This window comes from Vespa velutina, chromosome 6, assembly GCF_912470025.1.
Source record: "Vespa velutina chromosome 6, iVesVel2.1, whole genome shotgun sequence".
Classification (NCBI taxonomy): Eukaryota; Metazoa; Arthropoda; class Insecta; order Hymenoptera; family Vespidae; genus Vespa; species Vespa velutina.
Genome location: NC_062193.1, coordinates 9172821 through 9184387, shown reverse-complemented (window position 1 = coordinate 9184387; position 11567 = coordinate 9172821). Strand labels below are relative to the sequence as shown.

General features: G+C 40.8%; 2 protein-coding genes across 4 annotated transcripts in view; one reads left to right on the top strand and one right to left on the bottom strand.

Moving 5' to 3' along the window:
- The window catches only part of LOC124949591 (low affinity immunoglobulin epsilon Fc receptor-like), a 91510-nt gene extending 83886 nt beyond the window's left edge, over positions 1-7624 (bottom strand). Inside the window, exon 1 of one of the 2 annotated variants that reach the window (XM_047494914.1) lies at positions 7010-7624. The gene's annotated coding sequence lies outside the window, so the exon portion shown is untranslated. The remainder of the gene's footprint in view (positions 1-7009) is intronic. The other variant, XM_047494911.1, reaches the window with a different exon arrangement.
- The window catches only part of LOC124949585 (dipeptidase 1-like), a 60133-nt gene that overhangs the window by 26124 nt on the left and 22442 nt on the right, over positions 1-11567 (top strand). The window lies entirely within an intron of this gene.

Genomic DNA, 11567 nt, shown 5'->3' with positions numbered 1-11567 from the left:
TCTCTCTCTCTCTCCCCTTTTAATCGTTTATGGAAACTTAGCGGTAGTAGATATCTTTTGATATCGATTGTTTCGAAGAATCTATGAATTTATTTTTATAAAATACTTTCTGAAGATACGCGGCCTCTGGACCTTAGAAGAAAAAAGTCGTAAATCCGCAATATTTCATGCAGATCTTCACATCCCCTTTTCTACCGCCCTTCTATAACTTCCCCTCATCATTTCGTACTTTACGATGTTGTACGAAAGATCATTTCGGAGTTATCGCGTTCCAGGCTCTTATAAGATCATGAGAAAATTGCGCGAATATTATGGGAGTCGACTCGCCTTCGTAATTAAAGTACCTATTTCCCCTTCGTCGTTATTAAATACGACGGAAACGATTCTAGATGACATTGGAAAGGGGATAGTCTTGTTTTACTAAAAAAAAAAAAAAAAAAAAAAAAAAAAAAACCGAGAGATAGAGAGAGGGATTATAAACGAACAAGAAACGTAACGAGAGGTAAATAAATGGCGATAAATATGATGGATCGATGCGTCACATTTATGGTTAATAAAGTCAAAAATCATCGGACTTGTGTACCGTTTCGAGCGGCAAAATCGTTAATTAACGTTAAATCGGTCGAAGGCTTCGCTTATTCGACGAGTGTTCTCGGCATTAGTTTCGAATATACAACGATGAACGAGTATGAACATCCGTGTAGCGTATGAGGGATGTTAATTCTTCGATGGCATTTGATTTGTCGTTCGAATGGTTTGTTATTATCTAGCGTGTGTCGTTTTGTTCGTTATTTGCGTGACCGACTTTTCGTCGAGCCCGATATTCATACTTCGTTCGGATTATGCGTTATGTTTGACAAAAGAAAAAAAAAAAAAATTAAAAACGGAAAAAAAACTAAATAATAAAAAAAAAAAAACAAATAAAAAGTAAAATAAAATAATAAAAAAAAATTAAAGAGAAGAAGCAAGAATCGTGATTGGCGGAGCGCTCATGGTGGTTGTATTTACGATACAACGCGTTGACGTTGATTTATGAGAAGGAATTAGCGAGTACGTCGATCGACGCACACCAGAAAGCAACGTTCTCTTGCTTGCAGTATCGACGAAGCGAACGCAAACGAAGAGAACGCGCGTCGTGTTCAATTTTGTAAATGTTTACACGAAATTACGGAACTCTCTTGTAATTCCACCGATATAACGCAGAGGCGTGTTCGTCGCGCGAAACTCGCTTCTATTTCTCTCAGTCTTCTCTCTCTCTCTCTCTCTCTCTCTCTCTCCCCCTCTCTCTCATCCAGTTCTCTTCTTCCGTCTTTTCGTATCTGCTTCTATTAAGATTAAGCGAAGCATTAGGAGAGCAACTCCAGTTTTCTCCGAAAAGCAACGAGCCTCGAAACACGAAATACATTCGTATTACGAGCGTATTCGTTGTTTAAATTAACGTTGTTCCCATTAAAAGCAATAAAAATATGTCGAACGAGCGGGAGGAGGAGGAGGAGGAGGATGAAAGAGACAGAGCATAATATAGCATATTTTTCGTGTCTCTCCTTCTCCCCAGTTCGACGATACACGTTCGAAAGAACGACGAATGCGTGCGATACATTGATGCGATATTAAATTACACTAGAACTCTGCACGAATGCACGCCATTTGTACGTAACAATATTACATTGAGTTACCTGAGCCTCCCCAGTGTATTAAATGCGAATCATAAACGCGAATGGCAACGGGACGTTCCGTTAGAACGTGATGAGCGTGAATGGAATTATCGTTGAAGTAGTTCGAGCATGTTATAAAATATGGACACGCATGCGAATGGACGTTCGTATGACCCTTCACCTCCATTGAGAATGATCGATATCATAATCTGACTTTTGTGTATACCCGCTTTTAAACGAACGTAACGTTTGGACGAATAAATTAAACGTACCTACAAGTAAAGTTCGAATCCGATTAATAGTACCTACCTACTGTTCGCCGATCGGATTTTAATCGAACGTGAATAATCGATCGCGTTCGAGAGTTTATCATAATTCGATATTCGTCCTGTTCGGGCTCTTTTGTGGCATGTATATAACGTCGATAGAGAGGAGACGCAAAGGTAAAGGCTTTGGCAAAGAAGGGGGTTTGCTACGCGTGCTGATCGAGGTGGCTAGCTTTTAATCGAGAAAAAAATTTCATTGCGGAACGTTCGTTCTACGCGTGAAAATTAATTTTCAAGCAATTTTCATCCAACAATCTAGGGAAACGCGAAAAATGCTCTTGCTCGGAGGAAACAAAAATAACTCTGTTACACATATTGCGAGTAATTAATGTAGTAATATCGAGTGATCAAGGAAGAGTAGAAAATATCTTTATTACGTACGCTTATCTCGAGATATTATTTCCAGCCTCCTTTTATCGATTCGTAATCGTCTCCTTCTCTGTATACATGTATGTATGTGTGTGTGTGTGTGTGTGTGTGTGTGTGTGTGTGTGTGTGTATATATATATACACATATATATACATACATATATATATATATATATCGAAACGTTTGACTAAATCTGTAATTAGTCGAGCGAGAACGCAATCAAAGCAAAACTGCGGTAAAGTCGAGTTTTGCGAGGTCAGCCATGGCAATTTGTCCCTTTGTCGTCGTTGCAAAACACATACGGTGCATGCGGCTCGAACGTTCTCGTACGTTCGGTACGAAGATCGAATGAGAAATCACGAAAGTGATCGTAGGTATTGCGCAAACAAGTACGCAAACGGCCAGGAGCTTCGAGATTCATTTTACTTTGTAAACGTTAGACTCGATACGTTCGTATAAGAGAGTATACGGGTTTACTTTTCGTTTGTTTGTTCGCTAGCTCGTAGGTGGCGACTAAAGGCGAATCGTCGGAAAGGTAACTACATTGGATAGTCGTTTATTTTGCGGTAGCCAACCGTACCGAGAACTTGCCGCATTATCTTCTCTTTACTCTTTTTGTAGGCGGCGACTAGATGAGAATTATGGGATAAGGTTTCTTGGAGACTCGCATGGTGCATCGAGTTCCTTTGCACCGAGCAAGCCGTTAGCGAAAAATGCTGAGACTACGGCAAGAGAAACGACTTTTTATCGAATCTTACTTTATTCCAGATTTACAAAGAAATAATCCTCGTTAACTCGAACTGCTGATTTATGAATATTATCCTTTGGAAGATTATCGAAACTTTTTCAACGGTATTCGAGAAAATCCTCTTGGGTCTTTCAGAACGTTTTAAATATTTGTGGGTTAACGCATTTTCCACCCCGTCAATTCTCATTCCCCGTTTCGCGGAATTCATGCATAGATGAGAAATCCTTCTTCACGTTAATCCCCTATGATGTAATTTATCGGCCCGTTGCTCTCATGTCGATGAACAGTGGGGATAAGATTTTTTAGCCTACGATACAGTTTATAAGTCTGGTTAAGTCTCTTGCACGTTCTGTAACCTTCATAGAAATTTTATGAAGTCCCAGGATACGAAAACCGCATTCGCCTAGTCACTTTTCTTCCTTGCGGTGTCTGTCTATAAAACCTTATCATATTTGCTTAACGAACATTCCTGAGCGAGGTGAATGAATTTTTTTCCCTCCCTTAAAAATACAGAAAGAAACCGTCGGATATGTTGAAGAGTAAAAACAAACGTTTCTTATCAAATTGCTTGTGAAACGTATTTTTGTTTGTATGACCTTTTTTTTTTCATTTTCCTTTTCTTCTTTTTTTTTCTTCCCTTTTTCATCTCCTCGTCGTATCTTTATTCGGTGCTGGTAGGCTGTCGCGCTATTCGAGAATCTTTGCGCGAAAGGAAGAAAAAGAGGAGGAGTTACAGGCGGGATCTCCCACGGGAATCGTTTGCTTCGTTTGTACTTGGCTCCTCTTTGTGATTCGTTTGCTAGTTCACGGAAACTTACCTTTTGCGCGGTCGCACGTTCCTTTAGAAAAATCGCAACTATGGTTCTTCCTTCTTCGTTATGTTTTACGCTATCAAGAAGAGCGAAAGAGGAGAGAAGAAAAAGGAAGTAATAGTAATAATAATAATAATAATAATAATAATAAAAAAAAAGAAAACAAAATTACGCTAAAATTAATATCCGCTCACGTAGTCAAACTTTTTATTACGTTGTTTTTTCTTTTTTTTTTTTTTTTCCTTTTATTGATTCCATCATTTTCCACAACGCGCGTTCGTCGTTTATAAAATACCTTCTTTAAAAATAAGGGAAGATATAGGTTGGAGATGTTTGTAAAATACGTCGTACAGCATTGAAGGTTACCGCGTAATACTCTCTCCCTTCCACCCTTTCTGCAGTATAGAATCGATACTAGCTCGGGGCGCGCGCTTTTCTTGGGGCGTTCCTGCCACACGTGGAGTAACAAATTGCCAGGAATGAGGCTAAATAGGAGGGAACATTTATCATACCTCTAGCGGCTGCTACTGGCATTGTGCATCTCGCCTAATAGTAATCGCCCATTCGATTGTATTCAACATGCCAGGTATAGATATTAGGATTGAAAAACAGCCTCGCGAACGAGAGAATGAAACATTAAGAGAGAACTTTATCTCTCTCTCTCTCTCTCTCTCTCTCGCCCTCTCTCTCGCCCTCTCTCTCGCCCTCTCTCTCGCCCTCTCTTTCATTCTTTCTACGAATGAATTTTATCTATGTACAATTGCGGGCACATTGTGGGTTCTCTTTTGGATCTTGTTTCGTGCAATGTTTGATCGTTTAACCGATATTTTCTCGCGATAATGAATCTCGTACGATTCTCAATCGTATCGCAATAGATTCGTTAATCGACAGCTGCCGGAAATATGATAAAGTTTCCTTTCGATATCTCACCAATCTCACGATGTATGGTAAATTATTTTCAAGTCAGATTAAGTGACTCCAAATTCCGCATTGCAGATGTCATAATGGATATATACAGATAGCGTCTCCGCAGCGAAATGCTTTCAAACGTCGACTAGGGCATGGTGGATCAAACGAGAAAAGTTTGCTCGTAGAGATATATATATATATAGAGAGAGAGAGAGAGAGTGAGAGAGAGAGAGAAAGCGAACAAACTAGGAAGAAAGAGAAGGCGAATTTGAATGATCGATAAAGAGAAAACCGTGATAACGATTATCGCTGCGAGAAAAGCAGCTTTCGAAAAACATTCGACGAGGATCTGTTGTGAAGTATGAGTCGTCCCTATTCTTCCATGTTTTTTCTCTCTTTTGTCTTATCTTCCTTCCGCGTGTTTCCTTTTTCTTTTTTGTTTTCCCTTTTCTTCTTTCCTTCTTATCTCCAAACATCGTGTCTGTAGAAACGCGACGACTTGTTTTTCGCATGGACGATTTCAAGAAATAAAGGCATGCGAAAGAGAGACGGAGGGACATCTCTTAGAGCTTTAGGTATTTTTCGGAAGACTAAGGGAAAGAGAGAAAAAAAAAGGAACATAAGTAAAGAGCGACGAGGTAAAGAGTGTCCCGGTGGGTGCTAGAAGAGATGGATCTCCTCCGTTGCATTTTTCTCATTACTTCTCGCAACCTGTCACTACTTCTCCTCGCCTCTTCGCAATCTGTAAGCTCGGTAGTCATTTGCCACATAGTCGTAAGCTAAGGACAAATAGCTTCGTTCCTTAACATTGGATGTTACCTCGATCCTTCACGTTATCTCGAGAAACGCATTTAATTAATCGAAGTCGCGGATGCATCATCGTGGATTATTAAATCGAGTCGGTTGAGCTCCCTCGATCGGACTTTGCTTTTCTCATACGCATACGGTCTTTCAAAATTTTTGTCCTTCTCTACAAATAGTACATGAATAAGAGAATATTTGAATTTCTTTTATGAAAAAGGAAAACTCGGAGGAGTTTTACACGGCGAAAGGCATAACAATTTCGCGAAATTCTGAAACGCCTCTAGCCCGACTGAATTTCCTGCTACGCTTGAACCGGATTTCGTCCGAATTATTACGTCTGGGTCACTACGAATACCAAGCGGAGTTGAATACGCCGTGCTCGGAACACTACCGCGCTCGGAAATTTTCTCAGAATTGGAGTCCGCCTCGTTCGTTCATTTTGCAGCATCTTTAAATCTTCCTTCCGTGCCGCTTCGTTAACGTCCCCGAGACTTTTCGACGGCTCGCTCGGCGCTAATGAATTTTTCATTTTTTCTTTCTCTCTCTCTCTCTCTCTCTCTCTCTCTCTTTTTCGTTGTTTCTTCTTTTTTCATTCTGTTTTAATTTTTTTATTTATTTATTTATCTTTTTTTTGTCTTTTGTACATGTTCGCTGATGCATCAAATTATTCGAAATAACGATAATTTCAAAATAACGACCTTCGATATGAAATGATGCATCGTGTGTGAATCCATTGTCCTGCATTGATATCATCGTCATTTGCATTTTATGTAAAATGAAAAAAAAAATATTTGCTAAAGTCATAGCCGTTCGCCGAACGCTTGGAGGATTGCCTTAGGTGAATATTATTTTCTTTTTTATTTTGTTTCATTTAAACGAATTATTTTCGATCGTTGAAAAAATAAAATCTCCTTGCATGTGGTGGTGCGGAGGGGAACAAAAGGAAAGATGGAATATTGTTTTGCGCGCTCTTTTAACCATGGAAACGTAGACGAAGCGCGAGAAGCGCGATAAAAGAGATAATCGTCGAACAAGGTGCATGCCGACGCAAGGCCAGATGGGACGTCGAGATAAGCAGGCAAAGGGAAGGGGTAGTAGACAGAGAAAAAAAAAGGGATCGTATAGAGAAAGCGGCGATGCACAGCGATCCTTTATCGAGATATAAAGTCTTCGGTTTGGTTTTGCCGCTCGGTCGTATTGTTTCGCACTTTTTTAAACGCGGGAAGCCAACAAGCGTAGGATTAGCGCAATAACGGCGCGTCGCTTTATGCCGTTCGTCTCTCTGATACAGTCTGTCGCGTTAGCGCGATTAATGCGCTCAACCACCCCTACGACCGTTCGCTAATTCGCTAATTAATTACGAAGTAAATGCGTTTGTTAATTACCTTGGGCGACGTCGACGAGCTCGTTTAATACCCGTTTGTTGCCGTTCTCCTTCCTATGTTTTTTTTTTTTCCTTTATTTCCGTTTTTTTTTCTTTGTTCTTTATTTCTTGTTTCTTTTTCTTTTTGTCTTTTTTTTTGTTTTTTTCTTGTTTTTTTTTTTGTTTTTTTTTGTTTCTTTTTTGTTTGTTTTTTTTTTTTTCTTCTTCTTTCTTCATTCTCCTCCATGCAATGGAGCAACATGAAAAATTCAAATTTCAAAGACGTTTTCGACAGCGAGCAATGCTTGAGAGTTCCACGATAAAAGCTCGGAAGGTTTCAAGTTGCCGGGAAATATTTGCCAAGATCCACTTTATTCTATACGTTGGCGAACATTGCACACGAGGGACGCTGGAAAGAAGAACGCTAGCGAAGAACAACAAACGATTTCTCTGCGTCACTGGAATTCAGTAGAAGCGGCGACAGACCGAGCGGACGATAGACCGGCTGGTTAGCTATCCACCTAGTCGGCGAGCCTGCGAGCCAACCAACCAGCCAGCCAGCCAGCCAGTCAGTTAGCTAGCTATCTAGCCAAGCAACCATCCGACGTTGCTATCGTCGTCGTCGTCGTCGTCGTCAACGACGAAGAACAGACTCGAAAGGGACTATGGTCCGTAGACGACCCTAAAAAGCCTTTCCTTCTTTCGGTCAGTGAATATTGCAGTAACCATTAGCCGGCAGTGCGTCCCCTCTCTCTCTCTCTCTCTCTCTCTCTCTCTCTCTCTCTCTCTCTCTCTATTTCTCCGGCTTTGTTAATTTCCCAGAAGCTTCACTTCCAACGACCCCTCGAACGATTATCATGAAGCTCGTGTGCACTCCAATGAGCCACGTTTCGAGCTCCGCCCTTCTTCTTCTTCTCCTTCTCTTTCTTCTCTTTCGCGTCTCTATCTTCGTTCGTACCTTAGCTATTTCACTAGTAGGTACTACTACTACTACATAACCCTAGCCCTGGGACGCGTTCCCTAAAGGACGATGTATCCCTTTAAGAATCATTTGTCTTCCTTTAAAACGAGCTTGCGTTACGGCTCCATATATACCATGGGTTCTACCATCTTTATCGCCCTAAAAGTATATAAAGAAATTCTCAAAAAGCATGACGTTACGATCTTTATCCACCTTTACGTATTAGTCTTTCTTTTTAAATCATAGATATTCCTTTCCTTTTATAAGGTGACACTGCATCGACGTGTCGTGATATATTAATTAGATGTATATATCGCTCGCATTGATGTAAATAACATGGGACAATGTACGATTAAAATTAGCGAAACAGCTAGCAGCGTAGATTTCGTACTATTAGAGGATACCATCTAGACGACAAACACGAGCATCGCATCAGATTTAACCATAGTCCAGAGATTATAATGAGCCCTCTATACGCCTACGCGCTGAATTTGTGCGATAATACCGGATTATAACGTATCGGTCCACCTCTATCCGCGCTGGCGATTAGAATCCCTAGTACATTACGTGTCATAACCATTAGAGCGTGATTATTCCGCGCTTAACTATTTAAACGCGTCCATCATCGCGGTACGCTATTATAATAATACGACAGAAGCACGCCACAGAGTTTGCATCGCATAGGAAAGCAATTTTACGACGAGAAACTCGGACATTGGTCATGGAAAACCATGAATATTTATCAGACTGGAGGTTTCTCGCGGTGGTACGCTTACCACCGAGTTGCCATTGTTTTCATGACTTCTGGGTAGACTTACTTGCGCATACGATATGAATTGTACCTACGTATCTATGTATGAAAGACCGATGTTACGTTTTAGAGTGAATCGTGTAGCTGTAGCAATACGTAAGTAACGCCCAGAAACAGGTGGCTTGTATCGGACCTTTTCCCAAAGGACTTCCCTCGTCTCGCGTATTCCGTGATCTGGAGAAACACGTATTCGTACCAATTATGTGCGACCTCTGTCCGCCCGTAGAAAAGGGTTACCAATTAATGCTCCTTCTACTTCCTACGATTGTTCATCTGCGCGAATTGCTGATTCAGCGCGGGAATTACGTCGAGATGTTAGCCGTTTTCGTCTTCGATTTTCTCCATCCTCTTTTTTTCTTTCTTCTCTTTTTACAAGTCGCAAGGTCGCAAGAGAAAAAAGCGACCTTGACTACTACGTGTCACGATTACTAACGGTATCGAGAGAAGATTAGAAAAACGAGAGGTATCGTAAACAACCACGGTCGCATCGTTATCGTCATCGTCAGGATCAACATGGAGCCACCCCTTCGTCGTTACGTGTTTCGTTGTCCTGTGCCGTATGCCGACGGAGCCCCCTTCGTGATCGATGATCCTCCCCAGTCCCCTTCCCTTTCTCCTCCCCACCTTCCCCCCCCCCTCAATGAATCGATTAATGGTTTTCCAAATGACGATTTGCCCTTCCAACTTATCCGGCAGCTTCTTCCACAATTTTTCCACTAATTACTTTCGACCGGTGGCTTCCTATATGTTTAACGAGGCACGATAAATCGAAGACTTAAAAGGTTCTCTCACTCGTCACTCGTCGAGAGTTCTTTTAAAAGTTTGCTACCCTTCGTTCTCTATGTGTACACACACAAACACATGCACACACACTACACACACACACAGAGAGAAAGAGTCACATATATATAGGAGGCCAACGAAATTATGTGTCGCGATATCGATCCGATGGCTTTTGTGGTTCTTCGACTTGAAGAGGGATACGGGCGGCGTTGGGCTAGAGGCCAGGATATGCCGCATTGATTTTAAAATACTTTGAACGTTCCTCCGTTACTACTACCAGAACTCATACCGAACTCGAACTTCTCCGCGTGTGCCTTACTTTTCCTCCCAAAGACGCTCCTATTCCTAGTCGTTTCAAGAGGTTGGTAGAGAGGAATTGGGAAACTCACACGAGGAAGATTCAGTACTATGAAAATGATAAAAGCGACGAATTCGAGGATGCTTTAGGAACGATGTTAACTAAAAGAAAAATTCGACGCGTTAGATAAGCGTTACTTGTACTTTCGGATGCTTTAACGAGAAAGGCTGTAATAAGAAAATGAAAAAAAAAAAAAATGAAAAAAAAAGAAAAATGAAAAGGAGGCGAGGGAAGAAGAAAAAAAAAAGGTAAACGAGGAAGAAAAAGAAAAATCACCGAGCGTCGATTCGTTCTCCTTTTTAACTTTTCCAACGGAAGTCGATTGCTTCCATAAATCTTCGAATCCGGTTTCTTAAGGGAATCATTTCCTTCCTACCGTGTCATCTTATTTTTACGTCGTCGTCACGGGCTCGACTCGAAGACGAATGTTTGAAAGAGGAAAGTATAAAAGTGATAGAAAAAGAAATAGGAGAGTGGTAATTCGACGCGAGCAAGTATAAGATGCTCGACGATTTCTCCGATTGACCGATAGTTCTTGCGACTTCTTTTCATTCTAAGATTTCTTTCCCCTCTCTCTTCCTCTCTTCTTCTTTCTCTCTCTCTCACCCCCCCTCTTTCCAACTTTCTCTTTAAAATCACATTTCCAATAACGATAATAATATCGCATTAAGAAATTTTATTTGCTTCCTTCGTATTAGACAAAACCGAAAAGATAAAAAGGTAATTCGACAATGTTCTTAGTCCTTCCTTTCCAGAACGATAAGCCTTCCTTTTGACTTTGCAATGTTGTTCTTTTCTCGAATATGTTGCGTTCTTTCAGATGATAGCACGCAACGTCAGGAACATACGCCCGTTCGAGTTCGATCTGTCGATCTTCCAAAATTTCACCAATACGATTTCTCAAATTCCCGTAAAATCGACCACCCGTATATCCTCGCTCGTGAGAAGGGCATATCAAATGCCAAGATAAAGATCGGTGCAGATACTCGGTGGTTCGTAATTTTGGAATGCGTACTGTACGCAGTTCGCTTCGAATCTTTGAATGTCGTATGCCTTTCGAATTGTCATCGGGATCTTTTTGAGAGAGAGAAAGAGAGAGAGAGAGAGAGAGGGGGGGGGAAAGGAAGAAAAAGAAAAAGTAATATCAGAGTCATCGTTTGTACGTTGAATATGTATGACTTTTATATCAGAAGATTGGAAGAAAGCAAAGAAAATAGGAACTCGTGGTGATGGTAGAGACGGTAGAGTCCATCGATCGTAGCAAGTAATCGCGGTAAAAGTTTATATACATACATACATACCGTTTCGAGAAAAGAATGATTTCGAATTTTCATCGAATCTTGAATCACTCGATTCGCTCAACCAAGAAATCTTCAATTCCCTGAGAGCTATTGTAGTTACCATTGTGATCAAAGTATGTACGTCAATGTCGTGATCGACAAAGTCTATTGTAAAGACTACTTCCTCTAAAATCAACTGTAGGACTAATGTACTGATCATGATATCCGCCTCGACGCCGTTCACGAACATTTGCATCAGCTCTTGAGAGATACGGTCCTTCAATTCTTGAAAATAATTTTTAATTTCGTTCTCCTGCCATTCCTTCTCGAATCTCTTCTTTCCCGAACAAATATCGAATCTTTGCGGTAATATGTGCCTACGGGAAA